Genomic DNA, 20,584 nt, shown 5'->3' with positions numbered 1-20,584 from the left:
GGATATGGCCATCCAGGGCTATAACTTGTTAAAGTACAGAGAGAACAGAAAAGGAAGAGGAGTAGCACTTTATCTCAAAAACGATATCAGTGCAACTGAACTACAAGGGACATGGGATAGGGAGGACCATTATGGACTATCCCAAAAGTAGATGATGGTTCTTCCATATAGACCTCCGATCAAAACTGAAGACCCAGATCAAGATCTGGTTGAAGATATCTAAAAGGTGTTAATGAAGGTAGGCCTGTTGCTTGTTGGAGATTTTAATCTTCTAGATTTGGATTGGAGTATCCCTTCTGCAGAATCTGCAAGAAGAAGAGTGATAGTGGATGCCCTTCAAGGAGCTCTGTTCAAACAAATGAATAAATGGTAATGGAACCTGAGAAGAAGGGTTTGATACTTTACCTGGTGCTCACTAATGGGGATAATGTCTCTAATATTTGGACAGGTGCCCTCCTGAGCACCAGTGATCATCAGACGATATGGTTTGATATCGCAAATAAGAAACAGAGAATTTATTTATTTATTTATTTTTAATTTTTATATACCGATGTTCCTGTAAAGAATACATATCGCATCGGTTTACAAGGAACTGAACAGTCGCCTCCAGGGCGGAATACATTAACACAAGTATACAGGAAAACTATTAAAAGAGAACTTTCATAAACTCAATTAAATGTAACTGTGAACCGTAAATCAGGAACCATAAATCAGGAACATACATGAAGATCCGAGTTCTAAATTTCAAAAATGCAGACTTTGACAAAATGTGAATGTACCTAGAGAAAGAACTAGGAGAAAATGGGTGGGGTGGAACAGTGGGCCAAATTAATTGGCGCTATTACAAAGGCAACAAATCCATTTATTAGAAAAGTAAATAAATGTACAAGGAAAAAGAAACTGATTTGGTTCTCAAAGGAGGTGGCTGAAAAAACAAAGCCAAAAACAACAGCATTCAGGAAGTATAAAGGATCCCAAAAAGATGAACACAAGGAAGAATAGATATAGATATAGATATAATATTTCTCTCATTTCTTCATTTGTCTCTATACATTGTACCTTATCACTTTTCAATTTCACTATATCACTTTGGGTCTTCCGTCTTTCTCTGAAATATCTGAAAAATGTTTTGTCATCTCTCTTTACCTCTTTGGCAATTCTTTCTTCCACTTGACCTTTTACTTTCCTGATTTTTTTCTTCATTTTCAGATATTTCAGAGAAAGACGGAAGACCCAAAGTGATATAGTGAAATTGAAAGGTGCTAAGGTACAATGTATAGAGACAGATGAAGAAATGACAGAAATATTAAACAAATATTTCAGTTCTGTGTTCTCTAAAGAAGACCTTTTCTGGTTTTACATAGATGGGAATGGAGTAAACACAACTCGTTTACAGAGGAGGATGTATGGGAAGAGCTAGGAACTCTAAAAGTGGTCAAGGCCATTGGACTAGATGAGGTACATTCCTGGATACTGTGGGAGCTCAGATTTCCTGGTGTGACTGCTGAAAGATCTGTTCAATATATCACTGGAAACAGGAGTGGCGCCATGAAATTGGAGAAGAGAAGTTGTGGTCCTGCTTCATAAAAGTGGTAGCAGAGTTTTGGCTGGAAATTGCAGGCCAGTTAGCCTCACATCTGTGGTGGGATGGAGATTCTGCTGAAAGAAAGAATAGTGAATTATGTACAATATGTTGCTGGATCCAAGACAGCATGGATTCAGCTGGGAAAAGTCCTGTCAGGCAAATTTGATGTTTTTTTGATTGGGTGGCTAGAGAATTGGATTGAAGAAGAGTGTTCGATATGATTTACCTGGATTTCAGCTAGAGATGTGCGAAGCCTGATCCTATCGGTTTGGGCATTGGTTTCGGCCCACCGTGGGGAATTTCATTTTTCCTGCAGTTCAGGCTTTTTTTTTCGCGTGCGATAAGCCTCTATTGCATGGGAAAAGGGCCTTTTTGCATGTGATAGAGTGCAATTTAGGGGGAGGGGAGGAGTCGGGGTAGGGAGGGGTGAAGTTGGCAGTGTCTTTGCTGCCGGCGATAATATTACTAACATTATCGTCGGCAGTAGCGCGCCGAATAGCCCCACCTTTCACGGTGGCACTATTTGGTGTGAAAGCCGGCAGCCGGCGCACCGCCGTGGTGCGAAGGCTGCGGGCTTTCGCAGGCCCCCCCCCGTTTTCACAGGATTCATCATTCTGCAAGGAATGATGAATCCAGGCCTTAAAAAGCAAATGTCAAAGACAGCTAAGTCACACTGATGAGATAATCCAAGCAGCACGAGAGTTTGAGAACAGTTTTAACAATCCTTGCAGAAGGTGCTCCAAAATAGATTCCCATCCATCATTCACATGCAATCTTAATTCATGGATCAACATGATCAATACAGATCTAACTTATACAATCCATAGTTTATCACAGTTCATTGCTGTAGTGAAAATTCAAAAGCAAAGGAGGGTCAGTCCCCAGACACGGCCGTGTTTCGCTTGTCAGCTTCTTCAGGAGTGACATAAATGAGAAAACCTCCAAACATATTTAAAGATAGGTTTCAGCAGCATGGCTATGTTGGGGGACTGTAGCAGAATGGCACTCCTTTGCTTCTTTTTTTTTTTTTTATCAGAATAATTTTTATTGGCACGAAAGACAACCAACCAGCCAAGTACAAAACAGAACAATTAGAGCAAACCTCTGAATTTTCACTACAGCAATGAACATTGATAAACTACGGAATGTTTGATTTGATCTATATTGAGCATTTTGATCCATTATTTCAGATTGCATGTGTATGGATTAGAATTTATTCTGGAGCTACTTTTTGAAGTAAGATTAACATCATCATAAGGAACATCTATCAACCAACATTGACTCTCACACTTCGATTCCTCCCTAATCCCTCCCCCCTCCCAGTCCCAACCCTGACACCACCCCCCCCTGCTCACCCCCCCCCTTGTCTCCTCCTCCCACAGGATATATTATGTTAATAATCGCCTAAGATAAATCTCTGTTTAAGTCTCACTACTACATGATTTTTAGTTGTTTTTAAGTTTTTAAGCTGATTAATCTTATCACTCTCCAGTTGTTATTGCTTAAAATCTTTCCTGTCTTCCAACTCCCATGTTTTTCGCTTCCTGTTTAATGTAACTTTACCCTCTACTTGTTGTTAACTGGTTTCCCCTGTTTATTGTAAACCGGTACGATAAGACCTCGTCTTGAGTATCGGCTTAGTAAAAGAATTTAAATAAATAAATAAATAAATAAATAAATAAATAAATAAATCATTGTTCTGATATTTTGCTCTCACATAATTTTGCCACTTGGAGCAATTTTAGAAAGCCATTTACGCATATAAAGTGCACCCACAGGTGAATATCCTAAGGACAATTCAAAGACCTATATTGTAGCAATTTTCAAAAGCCCACTTACACAGGTAAAGTGCATTTACACATATAGGGGTAGATTTTGAAAGGTTTGCGCGGGAGTACATGTGCACAGGCTACCCGGCGCGCACACATGTACGCCTGATTTTATAACTTGTGCGCACAGGCACGCGCAAGTTATAAAATCAGGGGTCAGCGCTCTGCCTTCCCCCATTCCCTACCCCCCACCCCACCTTCCCTTCCCCTATCTCCCCCACCCTTTCCCCCCTGTCGTTTTCTTTTTTTGTTTCTTGTTTTAAAACTTACTTCAGCCCTGGGGCTGAAGTAAGTTGCGCGCGATGGCTGACTTCCTGTGCATGATCCCCCGCACAGCGACACATGGCAGCTGTGCCAGGAGCCTCTGGCCCCACCCCTGGACTTCCCCGCCCATGCCCCGCCCCTTCCCACCTCTTTAGCAAAGCCCCGGGACTTATACGTGTCCCGGGGCTTTACGCGCGTCGCCGGGCCTTAAAATCCAATTTTAAAAGTATAAATGCTTTTTACAATCAGGTCCTTTCTGATAAAAAAAATCTTTACTAAATAGGCGCCATAGTGAACATTCCCTACTTCACATGATTTGCTCCTTCATCATGTGCTAATCATTTCCATTAAAGAAAAAAACACCAGTATTTACATCTGTTAAGCTTAATAATCCTGAAAATATTATTATGCAAAATGTAAAACCTGAAACATATACTCACACTCTGTTTTAATGTCTCTGAAGATCTCTATTAGTGTTAGGTTCAATAACCACAAAAACATTGCTACACTAAACCTCATCTGTATTAATTATTCCCTACAGTTTGTTTTAGTGCTACTGAATGCAATTAGCAATTTGAAATAGATAAAAACTTTTAAGATTCTGAAAACTTTTTGGTTAACTTTTTTATTTTGTTTTTACAATTATTAGCATTCAGATAGCAGAGTCAAAGTTACTTCAAATTAGACTAAAGTCCCTAGCATTGGAAAAGCAAATTATGATATAGTTTGGTCTCTACTTGCAAATGACATACACAATCATGTGCTCTACATTCATATGTGCTGCACTGGCAATTTTATTCATGTTACAGTGGAGAACATTAAGTAAAATGCATTCCATTTATAACAATTAGCATCAATTACATAGTAATGAGGCTTCTTTTTCATGAATTATAAAATAAAATCTTTACTTTTCATTTTTTGGCTCTCCCACCTAGTTTGAAACTTTTTTTATGTTTTGCATAATAAAAGCATTTATTGAGAGCAAGGAATACAGCTAAGAAGAGATTTTCAGTGGTCACACCACAAGAAATATTTTTTCTATGTCTTATAAACGGTGAATTTTCAAAACATTACACGCAGAAAAATTAGCATATATGCGTATAACTAGCAGCTATTCGCATATTCAGTATTTTATAAAAGTAAAAAAAACACATAAAAAAGGAGTGGTCCAGGTGTTTCTCAGGTAAGACCAGTATTGATGCGTGTAGTTTGCCAGTTAAAAGACACGCACATTCCTAGGAGCGTGCAGGTTTTTATTTTTGTGCATCTTATTTTTGTCTCAGATTATTTTTTGCTTGATTTTATTTTCAAAATAGTTCTTTTTTTTTTTCATTTTTCCCTAATTTCATGGTTAGTGCACATTAACACGAAACTAAAAAAAAATGAAATTTTGGCATTTTTCTTGTTATCCTTTAAGCTTAATGTCTATATCATGTCCAAGACCAAAACAGCTCATCCATGTTGTGTTCTTATACGGCTATCTATACATTGCAAGTTTTATAGGGAAGAGTTTGATTTTGAAGCAGTGGGTAGAAGAAAAAAAACAAACAAAGAATGCAGCAACAGAAATGACATGTTTGCTGATCTTCATTTCTGAAGAGACAGTTCAACAAGTAGAAACTTGAACTTGTCAATATCTGTGCTGGAATGAAATTAATATAAAATGGCATTCTTCTAATATCTTCTGATTCTAACATCAACCAGAAATTTGGCAAAGCAAGACCCTCCTAAAATATAACAGGAAAGACGAGTGGTAGAATAGAAGATAAGGGATATAGGAATGGGTTAAAGTACAGATGTGTAAAATCACATAATTACAACATATGGACTTCTGTTTTCATTTTCAAAACTGGTTCCTAATTTATATATTGGGAGGCCAATATTTTGTGCTACTTAAGAACATAAGAACATGCCATACTGGGTCAGACCAAGGGTCCATCAAGCCCAGCATCCTGTTTCCAACAGTGGCCAATCCAGGCCATAAGAACCTGGCAAGTACCCAAAAACTAAGTCTATTCCATGTTACCATTGCTAATGGCAGTGGCTATTCTCTAAGTGAACTTAATAGCAGGTAATGGACTTCTCCTCCAAGAACTTATCCAATCCTTTTTTAAACACAGCTACACTAACTGCACTAACCACATTCTCTGGCAACAGATTCCAGAGTTTAATTGTGCGTTGAGTAAAAAAGAACTTTCTCTGATTAGTTTTAAATGTGCCCCATGCTAACTTCATGGAGTGCCCCCTTGTCCTTCTATTATCCGAAAGAGAAAATAACAGATTCACATTTACCCGTTCTAGAACTCTCCATGATTTTAAACATCTCTATCATATCCCCCCTCAGCCGTCTCTTCTCCAAGCTGAAAAGTCCTAACCTCTTTAGTCTTTCCTCATAGGGGAGTTGTTCCATTCCCCTTATCATTTTGGTAGCCCTTCTCGGTACCTTCTCCATCGCAATTATATCTTTTTTGAGATGCGGTGACCAGAATTGTACACAGTATTCAAGGTACGGTCTCACCATGGAGCGATACAGAGGCATTATGACATTTTCCGTTTTATTCACCATTCCCTTTCTAATAATTCCCAACATTCTGTTTGCTTTTTTGACTGCCGCAGCACACTGTACCGATGATTTCAATGTGTTATCCACTATGACACCTAGATCTCTTTCTTGGGTTGTAGCATCTAATATGGAACCTAACATTGTGTAACTATAGCATGGGTTATTTTTCCCTATATGCATCACCTTGCACTTATCCACATTAAATTTCATCTGCCATTTTGATGCCCAATTTTCCAGTCTCACAAGGTCTTCCTGCAATTTATCACAATCTGCTTATGATTTAACTATGCTGAACAATTTTGTATCATCTGCAAATTTGATTATCTCACTCGTTGTATTTCTTTCCAGATCATTTATAAATATATTGAAAAGTAAGGGTCCCAATACAGATCCCTGAGGCACTCCACTGCCCACTCCCTTCCACTGACTGGTGGAAGCTGCCACTCATCCTAGATTTGATGGTGCAGTGAAAAAAGAGGTGAGCATGAGAGGTCGCAGCTGTCTGCGACTGACGGGCAATACTCTCTTTCTTAGAGCCCCTCCCTGGGGGTTTTGGTTTCCTAGGATGGGAAACGTGGAATTGCCGGATCAACTCCTTGTGAAGGATGTTGCTTGCAGGCTCCCAACTATTCTCCTCGGGAACAAATACTTCTCAGGATATGAGGTACTCCCAGCGCCTTCCATGTTTTCTCACATCCAATATATCCTCAACCTGATAGGTGATGTCCTCTTCAGCTATAAGAGGTTGTGTTTCAGGTGTCTTCTTCAAGAATTCCGATAATATGAGAGGCTCAAGAAGGGAGATATGGAAGGCGTTGTGAATACACAGAGAGACAGGTAACTGTAGGCTGTAGGTGACAGGACCCAGGCGGCGAAGCACTGTGAAGGCCCAATGTATCTAGGTGCAAATCGGGCAGAAGGCAGTTTTAGGCAGATGAAGTGGGTACTGAGCCTTACGTTGTCTCCCGGTTGAAACTGTGGAGTTGCTCGCTGGTGGGCATTGTAGAATCTTTTGTCCTTCTGTCCAGCCTTCTGAAGAAGTTTCTTGGTTGTTCTGCCAGAGTTGATGCAGTTCTTGTGCTTACACCTGGGCTGCTGGAGACGGTACCGACAACGGAACCGGTAGAGGAGTTAAAGGTTGTCACCCATAGACAAGTTAAAAGGGTGATGACCCTGTAGACACTGATGGATGAGAATGCAATGCAAATTCGGCCCATGGAAGCAACTCGGACCAATCACTTTGCCTGGAATTAAAATAGGCTTGGAGAAATTGTTTTAGTGTATGATTTATTCTTTCAGTTTTTCCGTTTGCCTGTGGGTGGTAAGCGCTTGTGAAATCCAGAGAGATGTCAAATTTTCGGCATAGAGCCTTCCAAAACTTAACTGTAAATTGGACCCCCCTGTCAGAGATTAAATGTCTTGGCAGGCCATGGAGACAAAAGACATGCCAGATAAATAGTTTTTCCAATTCTGGAGCCCATCGTAACCCGGGTAGTGCCACAAAGGGCCATTTTAGAAAAATGGTTAACTGTGACCAGATGGTGTTATTGCCGTCGGACACTGGTAGGTCAACTATGAAGTCCATAGCAATATGTGTCCACAGTTCAGTTGGAGCAGGTAGTGGCTGAAGAAGTCCTCAACGATGACCCGCGATGGTTTCTGTCTAGCACAGGTAGGACATGCAGCTCTTGCAAAATGCCGCTGCTCGGCTTTTAACTGGAAGTAAGAAGCAGGATCATATTACACCCATTTTAAAAGAACTTCATTGGCTTCCAATCTTCTATAGGATTCACTTTAAATGCTTATCTTTAATTCATAAATCACTGTATGGAGAAAAAATAGAATGATTAAACTCGGTTTTGCACATCCACACACCCCAACGCAATTTACAGCTGGCAGATAAAGCTTTTGTTATCTATACCATCCCCTAAAATGGTACACTTAAATTCAGTCCATGACCGAGCATTATCATTGGCAGGTCCAAAAATTTGGAATGGTTTACCAACAGATTTAAGACTAGAATCTCAACTTAACACATTTAAGAAAAAATTGAAGACTGGGCTCTTTGAGCAGGCCTTTGCAAGCTGGAGTTAACCCCTCTTCGGTCCCCATTCTTTCTGGTAAAGTTTTTAGATGTGTTTAATTAAATTGTACTGTAGTAACATATAGTTAATTTTATAGTTGTTAGTGATTATATATTATTTGCAAATGTTTTAGGATTTTACATATGTTGTATTTAAATTGTTTTATAATGTTTGTTTATTATAAGATGTAAACCAATATGATATTATTTGAATACCGGTATAAAAAAAAAAGTATATAAATAAATAAATAAAAACATGACTCCATATAGGCCCGAACGCCTTTTGTCATGGAGGGCCACCTTTGTAGAGTAGCTAAGGTTCGGGACTGTCCAGGATGACCTGCAAGTAGAGAATTGTGGGCCCATTAGAGTATCTTCTTCCGGAGGGTCTATGGAACCACTGTTTTCCCGGCTGGAACCACGTGAGTAACAGAGAGGAGTATCCTATTAGAGTCGATGATATGACGCGGAGTGTCAGGAACATCTTCCATAGAAAAGGAACAGGATAAGGCATCCATGTGAGTGTTCTTGTCCGCTAGGCGGGTACTTCAAGAGGAAGTCGAAGTGATTGAAAAATAATGACCAATGGGCCTGTCTGTGATTTAGACATTGTGTGAGCCGCAAGTATAGGGATATGAATCGGGTGCCCGATTGTTCCCGCTATCGGGATCGTCTGGCCATGGGAAAACATCATTTTCCCGCATTTCCCCGGGTTTTTTTTTAGTGAAAAATAATTTTTCGAGTTAGTGCGTTAACTCCTCGTTAGTGCGCACTAACTCATGTTAGTGCGCACTAACAAAAATAGCAAAACAAACAAAAATTATCAAAAATAAATGGTTTCTGTTAGTGCGCACTAACATGAATTAGTGCGCACTAATAGGGAGTTAGCGCACTAACTCCCGTTAGTGCGCACTAACCCGAAAAATGATTTTTACGAAAAATTGGGGGTAAAATCGATCGTTTCCTTCTTTTAAATGATTTCAAACGAATTTAGAAATATCGTACGATATTTCAATTTGTTAGAAAAATGATTCATATCCCTACGCAAGTATTCAAGCTTTTTGTGGTCAGTTTAAACCGTGATTTGATGTTGAGCACCTTCAAGCCACGGGCGTCATTCCTCAAATGCCAATTTAATTGCTATGAGTTCAGTGTCTCCTATCCCATAGTTTCATTCCGCTGGGGAAAAATGCAAAGAAAAGAAGGAACAGGGATATAGGGTATGATGGTCAGCATGTTGGCTAAGGACTGCTCCTACCCCAACGTCTGAAGCATCTTCCTTAACGATGGAAAGTCATCGGTGATCTGGTGGTGTAGAAGATGCTCTTGAAGGAATGCCTCCTTGAGCTTTTGGAAGGCATTCATGGCTTCAGGGGACCATTGAGAAGGATTAGCTCCTTTTTGCATCATGGATGCCGGAGCCATCTTGTGCTCCAACCATGTGACAGGGGCTGACCAATGACATCGGTAGTCCCTGTCACATAGTAAGGGCAAAGGCTATTGGCGCCATTTTAAATACTGGCAGCCGACGACCCAAGTGTAAGAGATCGCTCCAGGACCCCTGCTGGACCACCAGGGACTTTTGGCAATACTTGGGGGAGACTCCTGACCCCTATGTCACAGGGGCTACCAGTGCCATTGGTCGGCCCCTGTCACATGGTAGGAGCACAAGATGGTGCTGGCCGTCCATTGCTCCTACCATGTGACAGGGGCCGACCAATGGCACCGGTAGCCCCTGTGACATAGTAAGGGCAAAGGCTATCGGCGCCATTTTGAGTACCGGCAGCCGACTGCCCGAGTGCAGGAGAATGTTCCAGGACCCCTGCTGGACCACCAGGGACTTTTGGCAAGTCTTGGGCAGGTCAGGAGGGTGGGGGTTTTATTCGTTAGTGATACGTTGCATTCGTGGGGGTTCGCCATATGTTTCAGAACCCTACGAATGCAACGAATAGGGACCTATATGTTGCGGATTGAGCATTTGTTCAAAACAAATGCACATCCCTATGGGAAGATACTTCATTCCAACTTCCCTTGGAATGAAGGGGGTCATTTTCCAAGCGGATCGCACGCAATAAGGGATGTTTCGCACGCGAAAAGTTCCTTATCACGTGTGATACCAAGATCGGGGCGAAGTCGGGGCAGCGTCAGCCCTGGAAGAGAAGGAGTCTGGGCGGCACCGGGGCTGACGCCGTGAAGACTTCACTGACAGCGAAAGGTACACTGCGTTTTCACTGCCAGTTTCGCGCTGAATAAATACACCTTTTATGGTGTCGTTATTTGGCGCAACGCCGGCAGTGATCACAACGTGGAGGTGCGATCACTGCCGGCTATCGCAGGACCGGCCTCCCGTTTTGCTCCTCCTGCCCCCATTACCACCAAATTCACTCTGCCTTGCAGCATTAGTAAATCCAGCCCTTAGTCAGTCAGATTTAAACACTTGATCCCAAGTTCTCTGTCACTTAAACAGGAAAGTAACCAAACCTCTCTGTCAGTATTCCACAGACAGCTTATTTTGTTTTATTATATATATATAGATAGATTGTTGTACAAGTTATTTAAACTAATCTTTTTTTAGCATTGTTTCACTTAGTCACTTTCTGTCAAAATCTGAAAAAGACAGAAAATCAATTTGCCGCAAATCTGCTAAATAAATTATCTAATGCCATTTCTAATGCTACCCTTACCTTTCTGGAACCAACTTTTTTTTTTTTATTTTAATTGAGAACAACAATAATTTTTTTTTCATTCCAATATATATTTATGTATAATTTTAAGCAACAAAAGTATGTTTCCTAAAGAAATAACATACACTCTGTCTCAACCCAGACCCATAGCTGCCACGCTGTAACTGTTTTTCTTCCTATGTGCTCTTGTGTTGCCTAGCAATACAGCAGGAGCCCCTTGATTTCTTATTCACAGATTATTCAGCAAAAATCCATTCCTTTATTAAAAAAAAAAAAAAAAAACCCAGGACACAGTCATCAGCTGTTGCAAAATCAATTTTTGTTACTGTGTTACAGTGATATATGTGTGGCACTTCTACGGTTTGGCCACCAGATACCACTACGACCCTCTAGAGAACTTTAATATCTTGACTCATTCATCCTTCTTATCCCCTCCCAATCTGGAGGGTCCAGGTTGGACGACTCAGCCTATTTAGCCCAGCCATTTTAGCACTCAATGGGATCCGTTGTAACAGTAAGGATGGTTTGGTTTTACTCTCTGGTGAGGCTTCCTGGCCTCACCTGCACCTTCAGTTCAACATGATACTCCACTGTGCACTGCCTGCCAGAGGGTCTCTCTCACATTATTTACAGAGAGAGAGATTGTAAGCCAGAATTCCTTTTGGAGTGAAAGGGCTCTCATCCAGAGAACTGAAGACCTGTGATCCAACTGTTAGGAAATGTGGACCCTTGGCCCAAGGTGGGCTTGGCACTACCTGTGGGTTTGAGTTCCCCAGGTCCCCACCATTGGGAGGCGAGTCTGGCCAGGAGCAGAGGCAAACAGGAACTTCGCTAGTACCAGCCCGTGTTCCTCGCAGGTTGAGCCCTTGGGTGCCAGGGCCAGCTGGTCTTAGGTGGGCCTCTGTGTGGCTGGTCCTGGAGGAGACAGACGGCAGAGAGCAGGAAGAGTCGGAGAGGTTAGGTTTAGTCTGAGGCTGAGGTGCCCTTGAGGAGAGAAAGAGAGAAGGCTCCGAGGAATGAGAGGCCATAGCAGTTCCGGAGAGAGTAGAGCAGGACCAAGTAGAGTGGACCCTGTAGAGAGGAAGTACTGGAGCCAGAGCCTGTAGAATAGAGTTATGCAGCAGGACCTGTGCTGTGAATCGACTGTAACAGGTTCTAGTGGTGTAGAAGTGCTGAGAAATCCCCCGAGGAGCGTAGGCACAAAGACAGAGTCCCATGATGTAGAAGCGCTGAGATAGACCCTGAGGCGTGAGAGTGTAGAGATAGGATCTCACTATGTAGAAGCACTGAGCCATGCCCTGAGGAGTGGAAGTGCAGTGACAGGATCTCGTGCAGTGGCATTGAGTCAGGTTCCCAGGAGCAGGATGCCGATAGAGGATCCTGAGGTGAAGTAGTGTTGAGCCAGGCCCTGAAGAGCTGAGGTGCAGGGACAAAGTCCCATGGTGTAGAAGCGCTGAGCCAAGCCCTGAGGAGCGGGAGCACCGAGACAGAGTCCCGAGGTGTAGTAGAGCAGAGACACGCCCCAAGGAGTGCAATAGCAGGATCCTGAAGAGCAGAGCAGGAATCCGTAGAGCAGGAACAACAGGTCTGGGGTACTGGAGACAGCAGCAGAACAGGAACCAGGGAACTCATTGCCAAGTCAGCTAGTGGAAGAGAGAGGCTGTCCTTAAATATCCCGGGCCACTGTTATCAGCCGGGGATGAACCCAAAGTTCCCACCATTGGCCCTTTAATGGGAGGACTGATGGCGTGCGCATGCGCCTAGGGAGGGCCAGGGTCGGGAACGCTGGTTGGCGGCATCCCAGCCACCACATGGAGCATGGGAAGCCAGGCAGAATGCAGCGGCTGTGACTGGCCATGGCCGCGAGAACACCCGGAGCAAAAAGCCTAGCCAGACACAGGTGGCCATGGCCGGTGGACATACCACCCACTCTAAACCCTAGATGAGGCAAGCACCAGTGACAGATCCTTCTGAGAGAGGATGGCTGAGGATGTATTTTTTGGACATGAACAGAGTGGGGAGGTTTTTCTGATCCACTTCTACCCACAGGGATGCAGGCTGTTATAGCCGATCTAATTTTGACTTTTCCTCCATGAGACATCCTCAGAAATAACAACTAAGGATGAAAGAGCAAGACCAGCAGACCCCAGCTGAATCTCCACCTAAGTGTCCAGGACAGGCTGAGTATCCAGGAAGGATATGGAGTCAGGTAGGACTGTTTTTGCTGTGAATGTGGGGACCCCTACAATAGGATTCCCGGTTAGCTGCTGGGTGAGCTTTGCAAAATTAAAACCACCATGGGAGTACCACCCAGATGCCGGAAACAAAAGGACACCTGCCAACAGAGAAATACGCATTTACCAACAGTCAGGTGAAACTTCAGAATTATGGACAAATGGACTATTATTTAATCATTGCCAAATCAGTAAACTTTATTTTAACACCCAAAGCCTGGTCCTATCAGATTTGTTTCAGCTTCTCACCCCATAGTATGCAGCTGCTAGCAACACACACGAAAAGTGAGATAGCATAAAAAGAATAAACCATTAGATTGAGAGTCATGTGAGTTAGTCGCTAGCTGGAGCAGCCCAGAAGAAAATAAATATATTTGTGTGCCCTTGGCCTTAATCCCCCCAATAAGGGTTACATAGGCGTGTATACCCTTTACAAAATACTAACTGGTGCATGAACATCTGAATCCCACCCTGGAATGCCACTTAAACCATCCTGTTTTTCATTGACATTTATGTGTGGAACCACTAATATGCACATTTTTTCACACGATGAAACCACTTGAAAATTAGCCCCATTGAATATAAAAAGGGTTGCATTGAAATTGACCTGAACCTGATTTCATCCATGGGTTTCACATATTACTGAAACGATTTGGTAATTTCATCCACAAATTACAAATGTGGATTTGATAAATAGGGTCCACCCTTGAATACCATGAAGTGTTCTGGTTATTCTGTCAGTATTTCATCCTCACAGCTGTTATCTGCATACAGAGACCTGTTCTAAAACAACAGTAAATAACAATTTCTTCTATTTCCTGTGTCTAAAAGATATTTAGGGGATTTTTGCCTAGACAAATTACAGCGGTATTTGCTGAGGAATAAAATCTGCATCTGCTCCTCTGAACTAAATTAGAGTACATAGTAATTAAACACTCAATAGGCCTCATTCTGTGCTTATGGGAAGAATTGTTATTGGATGACGCCCAATGTTGACAGTTCAGAATTACAGTGCTTGTCATTTTTCTTTAGTTTCTTTTTTTTCTCTTTTTGTTGCCACCCAGTTTCTGATCATGCTTATATATCAGCAGAGATTGCATGGATTCTGTAACCTCTGATAAGTTGGTATGGCAGCTGAATACTGGACAGATCAATAATAAGGCACTTGATGATTACTAATGATTACACTGGTCTACGTTTGGAAAACGTTTTCTGCTGACCTAATTATTTTTGCTGATTTTACCCAAATGAAAGGTGCTGATTCCAAATGTGAAGTAAAAAAATATGCAAAACGTCAAGTTTTTTCACAAATGAGAAATGTTTGATTAAAGATCGTAAAGTCGAATATCAAGGGTAATAAGTTCTGAAGAAGCGATAGCACGTAATATATTTGTTTCATGCAAAAATGAGTCTATCATCAGTCTGTCATCTAACCAAAAGAGCAATAGTTGTGTAAATTTTGTTAGGGAGAGATTCTCTCTCCAATGGTTTTGGGGCTCTCGCCACACCAAACTCCAAACTCCAAAGCTGAGACTTTTTCTCTGACCTTTAGTCCACTGTCTCAGTTTTCAACACATGACCTGCACACTTTGGGGTAGATTTTATAAATTTGCGCACACACGTACTTTTGTTTGCGCACCAGGTGCGAACAAGAGTATGCGGGATTTCAATAGATACGCGCATAGCCGCTTGTATCCATTAAAATCCGGGATCGGCGCATGCAAGGCTGCCCAAAATCGGCAGCCTGGGTATGCTGAGCTGCCCAAAATCGGCAGCCTACGCGCACTGAGCTGCGCAGCCTGCCTCCGTTCCCTCTGAGGCCGCTCCGAAATCGGAGCGGCCTCGGAGGGAACTTTCCTTCGGCGTTCCCTCACCTTCCCCTCCAGTTCCCCTACCTAACCCACCCCCCCAGCCCTATCTACACCCCCCTACCTTTGTTGAATAAGTTATGCCTGCTCGAGGCAGGCATAACTTTGCGCGTGCCGGGCTGGCTGCCGCCCACCATGTTCCGGTCCGGGGGCTGGTTCGGAGGCCACAGCCATGCCCCGGAATGCCCCCGGATGACGTGCCAGCCACAACACGCCCCCGATGACGCGCCACTCGCGACATGCCCCCCCCCCCAGGAAAGCCCCAGGAATTACGCGCATCCCGGGGCTTTGCGTGCACAGGAAGCCTATGCAAGATAGTCTCGGCATGTGCAGTGGGGGTTTGGGATAGGTTTTTGGGGGTTACCCCCACAAGATGTAACGCACATCTTGTGGGGGTCAGGAGGGTCCCCCAAGACTTGCCAAAAGCCCCTGGTGGTCCAGTGGGGGTCCGGGAGTGACTTCCTGCACGCCGGCAGTCCGATGCCAGTACTCAAAATGGTGCCGATCGCCTTTGCCCTCACTATGTCACAGGGGCCAACCATCGGTACCTGTGACATAGTGAGGGCAAAGGCGATCTGATGCCAGTATTCAAAATGGCGCCGATTGCCTTTGCCCTCACAATGTCACAGGGGCCAACCATCGGTACCTGTGACATAGTGAGGGCAAAGGCGATCGGCACCATTTTGAGTACTGGCATTGGACGGCCGGCATGCAGGAGGTCGCTCCCGGACCCCCGCTGGACTTTTGGCAAGTCTTGTGGGGGTCAGGAGGCCCCCCCAAGCTGGCCAAAAGTCCCTGAGGGTCCAACGGGGGTCCCAGAATGACCTCCTGCACTCCGGCCATCCGATGCCAGTACTCAAAATGGCGCCGATAGCCTTTGCCCATACTATGTCACAGGGGCTACCGGTGCCATTGGTCAGCCCCTGTCACATGATAGGAGCACAAGATGGCACCGGCCATCCAGTGCTCCTACCAAGGGACAGGGTCTGGCTAATGGCCATCTGCGCCATTTTGGTTAGTGGCAGCCGACTGCCCGGGAGTGGGAGGATGGCTCAGAGCGGGAGATCGCTCCTGGGACCCCCACTGGACCACCAGGTACCTGTAAAAACATTTTGGGGAGCGTTGGGAGAGTGGGGGAAGCTAAGGGGTTAGTTTTAAAGGGTTGGGGTGGGTTTAGGGGTTATTTTTGTGTGCCATTTTTCCTGCCCTCCCCCAAAATCTTAAGGGAACCCCCATGTTTTCCTATCATTTTGGGGAGCCCCCGATTTCTGATGATTCTGAAAATATTGATGATATTTTCAATCGTCCCAAGCCCGATTCACATCCCTAATATTACGTTATTGCTTTAAGAGTTTATGAGTAGACAGCGTTTTGCGGAAAAACCAGACATGACTGGAGGAAACGGATGTGATTTTTGGATTCAACACACTAAAATACATAAAGTTCACATGTTATCTTCTAGTCAGCAAAATTGATGTAGACCAGTATTATTACAGGGGTCGATATTTAATAGTGGTGCAGGATCTCAGAGGCAGACAGAGCTCCAGATGAGACAATGGTACAGGGAAGAGGGTTTTAGTTTTGTTAGGAACAGGGCAACATTCAGGGGAATGGAGAGCCTATTCCAAAAGGACTGGCTCCACCTTAAGCAGGGTAGAACTAGGCTGCTGGTGCTAACATTTAAAAAGGATATAGACTAGATTTTAAATTAGAACAAGGGAAAAAGCTGACAGTTGCTCAGCAGTGCACAGTTTAGCGGGAGGAATCTTTGATGCATACAAAAGAAACAGGGAAGTTACAGAATCTCAATAAAAGCAGAAGTAGACCATGTGCCTATAAGTAAAGAACAGATTGAGTTTAAAGATTCCAAATCATCTCCGTTAACTGCTAGGAAGTTGTATATACAAATAAAAAATGTACCTTGAAATGTCTGAACGCTAATGCCAAAAGTCTAAAAAGTAAAATGGGAGAGTAAGGATGTACAGCAGTGAATGAAGAGGTGGCCATAACTGGCATCTCAGAGAACCAGAAGAATGAGGATAACCAATGGGCCAATGCTACATGAGGATACAAATTATATCACAATGAAAGAGTGGATCAATTTAGTGGGGATGTGGCACTTTAGAGACGGCATAGAGTCCAACAGGAGAAAAATCTTGCAGGAGACTAAATGCACACAAAAATATTTATGGGAAATTCCATGAGTGATAGGGAAGGGTATAAGTGGTAAAGATATATGTAGATAAGATCTAAAATAGTATATATAAATAAATTAAATACAAAAGTTTACCTGTGTCTGAAAATGGAGCAGAACTTCAGAGGTGTTGGGTTTTCTTTTGGGGAAAAGAGTGGAGCTGTGTCTTGCTTACAGTGGCTGTTGCACTTGTTAATAATAAAAAGGAAACAAAACAGGAGAGCAGTGCTGGTCTTGTGCTGGTCTCAGTTTAAACTGAGACATGTTTGGATTCTTTGATTTTTTTTTATCAGCAGGGTGGCCTCTGCATTAGTGCAGACAACAGAGATTTTCTTTTCTGGTTGGTTTACCTTTGTCACTGCCTCAGCCCTGATGAGAGGGGGGGGGGGGGGGCAGGGAGCATAGTCAAGCCCAGAGCAGGCTGCCAGGACAGGACGTGGGAGGAGTGAAGAGAGAGAGATGGTGGGCAGTTCAGGGGGGGGGGGGGGCTGCTGACAGCCTTCAGGATGGCTCAGGAGGGGAGGAAGGTGGACAGAGACCGGCACAGGAGGGGTCACTGTCTCTGCCCATGGCCTTCCCCTTCTGTGTGAGCAGCCTCAGAGCTGACAGGAGAGAGCAGCTGCTGGAGTCAGGAGGATCGGGGAGCTTTGGGGTGAGTTTTTCTTTTTATGAAGGGAGGATTTCTGTCCAGCTTGGGTGGGGCTGAGGTTCTGATGCAGGCCGAAGAAAAGACAGTGTACGTGATGTCATCAATGATGTCATCAGGGACCCCCATCTTAAGTGGGGGGAGCATATTAATTTTAAGTAAAAGAAAGAAAAGTAAGAATGTATTAAATAAATGATACTGGTAGCCTGAAATAGAGGTTTAAGCCACTTGAAGGAGCTAAGTCCAGGATAACAGAAACATTTTTAATTTTCTAAATAGACTCAATGAACATCCTGATGTGTTAAAAACTAAAGTAGCTTTTAAAACTTAAAGGAAAGTGTAAGAAGGAATTAAAATACTAGGGAGGTAAAGAGAAAATATGTAAAATATTTTTATTACAGTTAGGAAAGTTATAATAGTCTGATAAAGTAAAATGAATAAATTAATAATCTAATTGGAATAGTCTGTAGGATAGTATCATCTAAAACAACTTTGAAAAATAAGGGGGTAACTAAGTAGTGATGTCAGTAGCTTCCTTGCTTACAAGTAACAAGGTGTGCACTAGTTTGAGCCTTAGCACTGAATTAAAGTAGCAAATAAGAAGGGATTTTATTAATAAACAATCTATTAAAATGTTTCTGAAATTGAAATTAATAAACCCAAGTAGAAATGAACATGAGGGGAAAGACAGAACATATATAGTGAGCAGTGCTGTGCACTATTTAGAGCAATGACATCAGCAGGAGAATGAATCTTAGGATCTAAGAAAAGAAAGAGACAGTTAGAGAAACAGTGAGTTGAGAGGTAGAAGTGGAATAGTACAGTGGTGCTGTCATGATTCTCTGTACTTTAGGCCTAGTTTGCAGTATACAACATTGTGAAATAATGAAAGAACTTGCACTATAAATAGAATGAATGAAAGTATGGATGTGTTTGTATGAGGGTTCCTGTTAAGATAAGGTAGGCAAAATAAACTATTATTAAGTAATTAAAAATTGCTGTATCGCGTTCTAAAACAGCATTTAATAGACTGTTTGAGTGAATAGAATTTTTTTATTTTTTTTAAAGAGATGGAATGGCAATAAAATTGAGCATTATAAAGTGCATTACATTTTAGTGACAAGAGCTGCAACGGCAGTCACTGTGGAGAAGATATCACTATAATAGCTCAATTCCATACATGCTATTAAACACAGGATACAAATTACATATGAAAATATTGTATCCAAAGAAGTTGTATCTATGTCCAATGAATAATTTAAGAAGGAACTCATAGGTGTGGAAGAATATCAAAAGGAAAGAGTTGTATGAAAGTATTTATAGTGAAGTGTTCTTTTAATTATAAAAGAGAAAAAAAGAAGAAAAGATAGGGCAAACCAATTATCTTTTGATTTAATTTTAGCTAGTTAAACAGTAACAAGTAGCTCTGTCAAAGACAGAATACACAGGTGGACACACACACATATATATTTTAGTTACAGAAGATCCAGGAGCAGTTTCAGGGAGTTAGTATTTGTTATTAGTTTATTTAAAGTATAAGTTAGTAGGTACAAGAGAGAAGAAACAGCATACAGAGAAAAAGAAGAGAAAAGAAGAAGACTAAGGGACGAGAGAAAGACAAGATTATCATCTGGCCAGCAACGAAAAGAAGAAGAAAAAAAACAGATAAGTTTAATAATAGAACTTATAACTTCTATTGCCAGGCCTGAGCAGATTGTTTTACATGTGCACTTGAGAACAATTACAAACTATAAGTAAGAAAAGACACTAAATACAAAAGGAAAGTAAAAGACTATAACAAAAATAAAGTTTATTTACCTGAATACAACAAGGAGAAGAGATACTGGACTTAAATAAGAGAAAGAAAAGAAAAGAGAATACAAAGAATCAATTTTCTTTTATTTAAAAGAAATGATATAAGAAACATTAAACTTAATAGTTAAGAAAGAATAAGGACTGAAATATCTGATAAATAGATGCGTTGGAAGTAGCTGGAATATATTATTTTATGATTGCTTGTTTGGTTACAGTTATTAATCTGTGATAGGGAAAAGAAAAAGAAATATATTTTAAGGTTTGTTAAGAGAATTGTTATTTGAATATTCACAATAGTATTAAGAATAGTACGATTTCATTAAAAGAGTATTTTTAAATAAAATTCTTAAAAAAATATATACAATATCTTATTTATCCTTGCCTCCCCTCTTAACCGGCAAGAGACTGCACTGGGTGGGTAGTAGCAATTAGCATCCCTACTGAACCCCCTTCTGAAAAGAGACCCAGTAGGGAGGAAGGCCTTAAACAGCACCCCTGTAGGGCAACACCTGAGAGCTTGCTGCCTTGTACATATTTCACGACTACATTGCTGATACCATCAACCTCGGTCACGACAGCAATCTTCAACCCTGCAGGGGCGGTGGTTTATATTTACTATCATCTGCCTTGCCAAAATGAACCGACAGGCAATTAAATGCTAACAATAATTAGGGAAGGTAACAAATTTGGCAGCAGTTATATTGGAAATGGTTGTGCCACTTGTTTTTTTTTTTGTAAAGAGTCAAAAAATTATGCTGAAAGCAACACAGTGCATCAAGGTCAAAAGGAATCATGCAAGAAATAAAAACCTTGCTTACA

This window comes from Rhinatrema bivittatum, chromosome 10, assembly GCF_901001135.1.
Source record: "Rhinatrema bivittatum chromosome 10, aRhiBiv1.1, whole genome shotgun sequence".
In the NCBI taxonomy this organism is placed as follows: domain Eukaryota; kingdom Metazoa; phylum Chordata; class Amphibia; order Gymnophiona; family Rhinatrematidae; genus Rhinatrema; species Rhinatrema bivittatum.
This window is presented reverse-complemented; position numbering follows the sequence as displayed.